The following is a 9,997-nucleotide window of genomic DNA, read 5'->3' as shown; positions in this document are numbered from 1 at the left end:
ATTTGTGCAAAATTTCAAGATCCGAGAGTAAACGGATAATTAATCGTGCTAATTATCAAACTTTTAAAGTTAAAACGCGTAAACCGGTGAAGTTCGCTTAAGCGAGCTGACTGGTGTATAAAAACCTTAAAAATGGACTATTTTCATATAATTGAGTTAAACAAGTAAAAATGAATCATCCGAAAATAAGTCGAATGATTTGGGTATTTTTAACCGATTTAACAGTTTCCGGTACGCCAAAGACGGAAACGGGTCCCGCGGCCAATCGGGACGTCTAAACCGAGCTATAATTTCACATTTTAAATTAAATTATCAGACAACCACTATTTTCGAGTCGTGTGTGACCAAACTCATTTTTGAAACATAAAACGGATATTCGTGCTAGGCATGCAAAACGAGAAAACGATTAACAGAAATTGTGACCATGGAACTCTAAACGACATCACAATCTGAGTCCGGAGAAGTATTTCTGGGTTAACATTGCCCCCGGAACAGGTACAGTCCTGGGTTAACAGTGTCCCCAGATGTACCGATTGATAAGGTTAAAGATTATATAAACAATAATTGTATAATAACGATCGTAGGGATCATATTACAGATTGGACGTGTTAATTGATAATGATTGTTGTTACCTGCTTGCATGTGCTAAGGTGAGTTTCACGAGCCCCTTTTTACTGAAATGTTTTATATATTTTCCCGGGGCGGAAAGCATGTTTCTATCAAAATGATTAAGTACATGCTGAACGCATGGAAATGAATGTATTTATATAATGTTTATTGTACGGGAATCGTACGGTAATGTATTAAAATGGTAATTGTTTGAGTTGCTAATATTGTAAGGTCCCGCAACAGTGTTCTGGGTTAACAGTGTCCCCAGAGGTTAGTGGAAGTGTTCTGGGTTAACAGTGTCCCCAGAGGTTATTGGAAGTTCTGGGTTAACAGTGTCCCCAGAGGTTATTAAATGTATTTATGGGTTAACAGTGTCCCCAGATAATATTATATTATGATATGGATTTATCATGGTTTACTAAAATTGTGATACTCACCAACTATTCGTAGTTGACCCGTTTTCTCACATGCTTTTCAGGTACAAATTAGATGAAGTGATTGCTTACGTGCTAAGTGCTTGATGCGTGTAAGATTTGTGTGCGGGATGTTAGGATACATTAAAACAGATAGAATTACGAATCGTATTGTATGATGTGTGTATCACCTAGACGGTAATGAAAGATGAGATAATGAAATTTTGAAGTATATTAATGTATTCAGTTTTCTTTATAAACAATGTGGTTGATATCAGAGGTGTCTGTCGCATCCCGTTTACGTTTCCGCTGCGGTCAGGGGTGTTACAGTAGCTGACTTTTAGTATGCACGCGGTTGAATAGAATAAGGCAGCTAGATTGAATGAAGACACATGACATTGGACTGAAGTTGCTAGCATCTTTAGATGAGTGATGTGATGTTTTAATATGACTTTTTATTTTATGTTTAAAGACAAAAGTTTGTTTATTATGGAAAGATTTGAATGGTTATGTAATATATGGTTGAAGTTTTATATTCCGCGATAAGTTTTAATTAACTCTGATATTTAAAACTGTCTTTATGAGTAAATCCAACGCCAATGTAGGGCACCCGGATCGGGGCCTTACATTTGCGTATTAACGGTTACGCGTGTCCTGGTATATAACTTAATCAAATCAATTTCTTTTTTACGAACCAATTTTTGAACCAAAATAAATCAATTGAGTTTACGAAACAATTTTGGACCGTTTTTTATCTAGGGTTTTGAAATGGAAGATTATCGTGAATGTAAGTTTTTTCTCTGTTTGAAATAATTTACATTAGTTGTATATTATGGTTCAATCGGACATGCTTCTGCATGTTAGTATTCTATGATTTTAGATTTTTTGAGCGTTTACAAACGTAAATAACAATCACATTATAATATATTAGTTTAGTTTGTGAGCGTATTACGACTGTGTTAACATGATAGCTTTTGATGTTTAGAATATGATCCTATTACGAGCGTGTTAACATGATAGCTTTTGAAGTTTAGATTATGAGCGTTTTACGAGCGTAACACGATAGTGTTGAGGTTTATATTCATTTTATGAGTGTTTTAACATTATAGTAAGTGAAGTTTAGTAATTGAGCATTTTAGGAGCATAACATGATAGTTTATTTTAGTTTAGGTTGTGAGCGTTTTAAGAGTGTAGTTAACATGATAGTAATATAAGTTTGGTATGAGTGTTTTACGAATGTAGTTAACATGATGCTATTTGTATGAGAGTTTCATGAGCGTCTAATATATGTATTTATTTAATAAAATTGCAGATGATGCCAGTATTTTAGTTCAAGATAGAGGAAATGATATTATTCCTGAAGTTGTTTCTTGTTACTGATGTGTGTCTAATGAGTACTTCTTTTTACGGGACTCACAACTAAGCTTTAAATTTAAAACGGATTGTTGGTACATGTATGTCAGTAGTTCATAGTCTAACGTTTGTAATCGAGTCTGTAATGTAATTATGTTTTTGATTATGTTTATGTTTATGTAACGAGCGAAGTTGTCAACAAGTTCGCTTAGGCGAACTTGTTGAACAAGCGAAGTTGTTAACAAGTTCGCTCAGGCAAACTTGTTGAACAAGCGAAGTTATGGACAACTTCGCCTGAGGCGAAGTTGTCGTGTTTATATATACTGTTCACTGTAACAGTTAGAGGAGTTCGCGAGGTTAGTTTCAGTTTGTTTCAGTTCGAGAGTTACGTGTGAGAGTCTGTAATAGTGACCTAGTGTCTCGTGTTCGGGTTATCAATATAACGTGTTTCGGTTATTGCTCGTGTGTTTGTTTTATACGTATTCTACGCTCGTATCTACCTACGCAGGGATTCCGCACCTGCGCAGATAGCGACATCCCGTGTACGATCCGTCTAGGAGCCTACAATTGGTATCAGAGCCATCGGCTCGATTGTGAGGTTCGGGATTTCACTCGGGTGTAGAAAACGTCTCGTTTGACCTATTCACGGGACGAGTTTTTGTTCGTATTGAGTTCTAATCACAATATACTGTCATTTTCAAGCCTTTACAACGACCGGAAACTGCAGAATCATCGACATCAGATCTGAATATTTTCAGTGTTCATCGGGCGAAGTTACTGTTATTCAGGCGAAGTTGCCGTCACTGAAAGTAGGGTTTCGGCGAAGATATAAGGTTAAGCGAAGTTATTCACAACTTCGCCTGCCTCATAAGTTCGCCTGAGCGAAGTTATCCTCAACTTCGCTGACCTGCTAAGTTCGCTTGCCTTAAGCGAAGTTATTCTCAACTTCGCCGAGTCACAGGAATTTAAGAATTTTTCCAGCGAAGTTAACACTTAAGCGAAGTTATTCTTAACTTCGCCTTTAGTACTGTTTGGACAAATTTTTGAATTTTTTGGGTTTTTGAGAAGATGTCGCAAATTAACATCTCTGAATTGGTGAAAATGGAAGTCGAAGCGGGGTCAGCCACTAAGGCCCCAAGGCTGTTAAAAGGAACCGACTTTGTTGCATGGAAGGATCGATTTATTCAGTATATTAAATATCAGGATGCAAAGATGTGGGTGTGCATCCAGGATGGATATATCCCACCGACCATGGTATACGAAGGTCGTGATGTGGTTAAGAAGTAGAGTAAGATGGATGAAGAGGAGAAGAAGATGTACGAAGCCGAAAGCAAGGCTCACGCAGCTATCACTATGGCTCTTCCACAGGAGATCCTTCATACTTTCAGAAAGTATACATCGGCTCGAGAGCTTTGGGATGCTCTTGAAAATAGATTCGAAGGGAACGTAGGCATTCGTGCCTCGAAGATTAAACTGTTGAAGACTCAGTTCTCTGTCTTCAAATATTTGAAGAACGAATCTCTGGATGATATTATCACTCGATATTATCATCTAATGACAGAGCTAAACAACTATTCGATTGCTTACAGAGAAGAGGAGATAGTTGAAAAGCTTCTCGATGCTCTCCCACCGAAGTGGGAAATGTACACAGTTCTGATGAGGGAAGACAGAGACTTTCCTAATTGTGAATTGGAGACAGCAGTAAACAAGCTCAGAACCTTTGAGCTTAATATGGTACGTAAAGAGACACCAACAGATCAGATTCAAGACCCTGGTATGTATGGTGCCAAACTTAACTCAGGCTCAAGTTCGAAGCCTGAATCTGCTGCTTACTACTCCAAAGGAGAGTCAGGTTCTAGCTCTTCTCATGAAGGAAACGTTTCAGTAAACATGAACGGTGATGTTTGCTTCGTTGCTGGAGGTTCAAGTGCTACGAAACCTCAAACATCCAACAGTAGTTTCTCACCCAGTGCCTCAAGCAATAACTATTCCAAGATGCCAATGAGTGTCAAATCTGCTGAAGAGCAGTTTGCAGTCTATGCATCTTTTATTGCTTCATATGAGAACTACATACAAGGGAAGATTGTGGACCCTGCTGTTTTGGATGAGGATTATGACCAGATCGATGCTGATGATCTGGAGGAGATGGATTTGCAATGGCAAATGGCCATGATAGTGAGGCGAGTCAAGTGTTTCATGAATAAGACAGGGAGAAAGTTTGTTGGCGGTAGGCCCGGATTCGACAAGTCTAAAGTGAGGTGCTATAACTGTCAACAGTATGGGCACTTTGCTAAAGAATGCAGAAACGAGAGAGTTGAACGGGGTCAAGGCCGGTCTGCACAGCCTACTGGGATTAGTAAAGAAGTCAATGCCATGTTGTCTAGAGAAGCCGGTGAATACAACTGGAACCTGCATGCGAATGAAACTGGTGAGCAGGCGAATATGGCTAAGGTAGAAAATGAAGATTGTGAGAAGATGACTGGAGAGGAGAAAGCTACTGGTGAGGAGAAAGCTTTCATGGCAGATAACGATGGTCAACCCTCCGAGGTAAGTCCTAAACCTGTTTGTACAAAATGTGAGAATTTGTCTGAGCAACTTGCGACCATAACTGATCAGTATGTTCGTTTAGATGCTGAATTTAAAAATCTTAAAGAAGATCATCATTTTACTAAGGTAAGAAAAAACAGTTATAAAATTAAAATAAAAGCATGTGAAAAAGATGTCAAAAGCTTAAAAACTAAACTTGCTGAAAAAATTGATGTAATTGACCTAAGTTATGAGGTTTTAAAAGAAAAGACTAAACTTATCGCTGATCGTGAAAAGCAGATTGCTGACCACCAGGTGAAAGTGGTGGAACTGAACCGAAAACTCGAGCAGTTCCGAAATTCCTCAGCTATTCTTGATCACCTTGTTAGTGATCAAGGTACCTCTCCAAAGAGAGGAGGAATTGGTTATCACGAGGTGCCACCACCTTATAACCACAACTACACTTTCAACCCTAGTGTACAGAAATCTGCTGAGTTTGAAGTTCCTCAGACAGTTCCCATCAAGGTTACATGTAAAGAACCAACTGGTAGTAATGGCGAAACGAGTTCGCCTGTTTCTAGTGTAAATATTTCTGTTATGAGTCCAGTCTCATTGGATTCGGATAAGTTGTCCGAATCAGGTAAGACGAAAGAGGAGGTAGTGTTACCCACCGGTGGAGATAAAAATAAATCTTCTAAAAAGAGTACTCCACTCAACCCGTATGTCCCACCTTATGTGAGACGAACGGCTGGTAACACTGCCTCTACATCCAAACCAACATTTGAAAAGAAAATGGAGAGTAGGTGTTGCTTTAGATGTAATAAATTAGGACATCTTGTTGCAGATTGCCCTCTGACGCCGAGATACAGAGGTGTGAGGCCAAATAAAACTGAGAATAAGCATCGGTTTGATACTGCTAAAAATGAAAACTTTTCAAAATGCCAAAATGTAACTAATTCAAGTTTTCATAAAAACAAACCTCAGTTTTTCAACCAAACCACAAAATATAACACTTTCAATTCACATAGGTTTGGAAGGCATCACACTCAATCTTCAAGGAGATTTCCTAACAGGACTTACAGGAATTATCCTGATGCTAACTTTGGAAAGCCAGGGTACGGGACGTATCGATCCAAGACCAATTGGTCTTGGGTCCCAAGATTCTAATTCTCTGTTTTATTGTGCAGGAACAGTTGAACAGGGCTGCCCACAGTCTTTGGATTGTAGATAGCGGCTGTTCCCGGCACATGACGGGCAACAAACACTTGTTGCAAGACTTAAAACCTGTTCAGGGAGCGAGAGTTAGTTTTGCTGGTGAAAGCGGAGGAAGGATTACTGGTAGAGGTACAGTGTCAAATGGAAGGATGACACTTGAGAATGTGAATTTTGTGGAGGAATTGAAGCACAATCTGCTGAGTGTGTCGCAGATTTGTGATAAAGATTACACTGTCCATTTCACGAAGAATGAAGCGATTGTATTGAGGCCTGGTTTCCAGATACCAGACGAGTGGATAGTAATGAAAGCTCCACGTGAAACAAATACATATGTGATGGATATGAGGTCTACTGAAATGGCCACGGGAGAATCTTGTTTAATGACGAAAGCAAGCGAATCAGAATCTGAATTGTGGCACAGGAGAATGGGGCACATTCATCTTCGGAAGATGAACTTCATTGTCAAGAATGGGCTTGTGATGGGCGTTCCCTTAAAAGGTTTTAACTTTGAAGACAAATGTATAGCATGCAAGAAGGGAAAGCAACACAAGAAATCCCATCTCACCAAGAAGGTCAACTCTATTGCCGGTACTCTAGAACTACTTCACATGGATCTCTTCGGTCCCGTGAATGTAAAAAGTCTAGGAGGTACTTCTTACTGCTTGGTGATCACTGATGACTACTCGCGATATTCGTGGGTATATTTTCTGAAATCGAAAGATGAGACGGCTCAAATGGTGAAGAATCTAATTACAAAAGTTGAGAACGTCATGAGTAAATCAGTTAAATACATCAGAAGTGACAATGGAACAGAGTTCAAGAACTTTGAAATGGAAATCTTCTGTCTTCAGAAAGGAATTGAACATCAATACAGCGCTCCGTATACTCCGCAACAGAATGGAGTGGCTGAAAGGAAGAACCGAACTTTAATTGAAGGAGCCAGAACAATGCTGGCAGATTCAAAACTTCCTGTGATATTCTGGGCTGAAGCAGTTGCTACAGCCTGCTATGTTCTGAATAGGGTGTTAACCGTTAAGAGACTTGGAAAAACATGTTACGAGCTTATGCATGGAAGGAAGCCCAACTTGAGCGGTCTTGAACCATTCGGGTCTCCTTGTTCGATTTTGAAGACTAATTCGAAATTTGGTGAAGTAGCCGATGAAGGAATCTTAGTCGGTTATGTTGTTGGGACTCCCAACAGACGGGTCTTCATTACGTCGACTTGCAAGGTGGAGGTGGTGTGTAACACCGACATTACGAGTTACCAATCGCCAAAACCAAGCAATGGACCTGCTGAGCTTTTCGACTATGTTAAGCTGTTTAAGTCATTTAACATTCCTAATTTGGAAATTTCTGAAGAAGAAGAAAGAATTGCGTCGAAGATGATACTTGATGAGGAAGAGAATCTATTGCAACGACAGCTTATTGAGAAAAGTCAACCTTCTACATCAAACACTATTGATACCCCTGCTGCCTTACCTGAAGATGAGTTTATCAATCCATTTCACTCTCAGCCAGAAACAACCATTGATGAGATCTCTTCAAATTTGGAAGATAATTTGCATGTCGGTGCTGTTCCGACCACGAGAATTCACAAAGATCACCCATTGGAGAATATTATAGGTGATGTGTCCTCCAGTATACAAACCAGAAGTAGCTTGAATGAGCACACCTGTGTTTATACAAGCATTAAAGAAACGGGTATAATGAACGAATGTTTGTACTCCTGCTTTATTAGCCAGATTGAACCGAAAAATTATCAAATGGCTCTTAAGGACAGCTCGTGGGTCGAGGCCATGCAAGAAGAGTTGGCTCAATTCGAGAAGATGGAAGTCTGGACTTTGGTTGAAAAACCAAGGAATGTGCATGCTATAGGCACAAAATGGGTGTTCAAGTGCAAGAGGGATGAAAAGGGGATTATCATTAGAAACAAGGCAAGGCTGGTTGTTAAAGGTTTTAATCAGCAAGAGGGTATTGATTACAATGAGGTGTTCGCTCCTGTCGCCAGGTTGGAAGCGATACGATTGTTTTTGGCGTTTGCTGCGTTTAAAAAGATGAAAGTCTTTCAGCTAGATGTGAAGAGTGCGTTCCTCAATGGGGAAGTGGATGAGGTTGTGTATGTTGAGCAACCTCCTGGTTTTCCTGACCCAGACTTCCCAGATCACGTATACAAGTTGAGCAAGGCGCTGTATGGATTACATCAGGCACCTCGTGCCTGGTATTCAACGTTATCGGACTACTTGCTCGAGAATGGTTTTGAAAGGGGTTTAATTGACAGCACACTGTTCGTGAAGAGAGAAGGAAGCGACTTCCTACTAGTTCAAGTCTACGTGGATGACATTATATTTGCTGCATCAAGAGTCTCCATGTGTCAAGATTTTGAGGATGTCATGAAGAAAAGGTTCGAAATGAGTGCTATGGGTGAACTAACTTTCTTTCTAGGATTGCAGGTTGATCAGAAGAAGGACGGGATGTTCATTCATCAGACGAAGTACGTTCATGATGTGCTCAAGCCATTCAAGATGGAGGACAGTTCTCCATATGACACTCCAATCTGCGTCAATCACAAATTGGGCGCTGAATCAGATAGTGACGCAGATGTGGACCCAACTCTGTATCGGGCGATAATAGGTTCATTAATGTATTTAACTGCTTCTAGGCCTGATAAAATGTTTGCTGTTTGTCTTTGTGCACGTTTTCAGGCAAATCCGAAAGAATCTCATTTGAAAGGTGCAAAGAGGATACTACGGTATCTCAAGGGCAAGCCGAAGCTAGGGTTGTCGTACCCGAAGGGAGGAGACGTGGAACTGGTTGCTTGTACTGATTCTGATTATGGAGGATGCAATCAGAGTCGGAAGTCGACAACAGGAGGATGTCAGTTTCTCGGTGGAAGATTAGTTTCCTGGCAGTGCAAGAAACAGACGTCAGTTGCAATATCAACATGTGAAGCTGAATATATGGCAGCATCCAACTGCTGTTCACAGGTTTTGTGGATTCAGCAACAATTGCGCGACTATGGTCTGAATTTCTTACTCACTCCTATTTTAATTGATAACACTGCAGCCATCTCAGTAATTAACAATCCCGTGAAACATAGTAAAACCAAACATATTGACATTCGTCATCATTTTATACGGGATTGTGCTGAGAAGAAACTGATTAAGTATCGAAAAAGTCGATACGCTCGAGAATTTCGCTGATTTATTTACAAAAGCGTTTGATAAATCCAGATTTCAAAACCTAATTGAGCTGAACGGGATGATCAATCCCGAGTAACCATGTTTTTGTGTTTATTTAAAAAAAAAAAAAAAAAAAAAAAATCACTATTGCTTAAAATTAGTCGGTTACCTCAGTTTGATGGACATATCCACGGATATGTTTTGGTCCTCGTTTCTACTTAGAAAATGAGGGTCGCCATTAACCAGATGACTGAAAGTGACCGGGGCAGTTATGATGTGTTTTCTTTCTGTTGCTGAAAATTAGTCGTTCATACATAGTTAGAAGGACACATATTTGTATGTGGTCGGTCCAGTTGATCCATTGGATCTTCAGGATTGCCGTTTACCTGAAGACTTTGATTTGATTGGGGTGACTGAAGTCAAAATTTTTTTTGGGAAATGAAATTACTTTTCAAGTCTATTACTTCGTATGAAGTAAATGTGCTATGTTTAACAGAAAGTTGATCCAACCTTGGAAAATGATATATATACTGATTGTGTGTGCTTAACTAGTGAAGTTATTAGGCTTAAAAGACTTTAGGACAGTCATTGTATGTCATGGTAATTTTTATGGTGCGTAAAAGTGTATGTGATATTAACTTAAATTACTCGATTTTACGTGGAAACTCCTTAAGAGTTTTGAATGTCTTCATGCATTTCTTT

Source organism: Bidens hawaiensis, unplaced genomic scaffold, assembly GCF_021521415.1.
Source record: "Bidens hawaiensis isolate Kalapana, Puna unplaced genomic scaffold, B.hawaiensis_p1.1 tig00003540_1, whole genome shotgun sequence".
Lineage (NCBI taxonomy): Eukaryota > Viridiplantae > Streptophyta > Magnoliopsida > Asterales > Asteraceae > Bidens > Bidens hawaiensis.
This window is presented reverse-complemented; position numbering follows the sequence as displayed.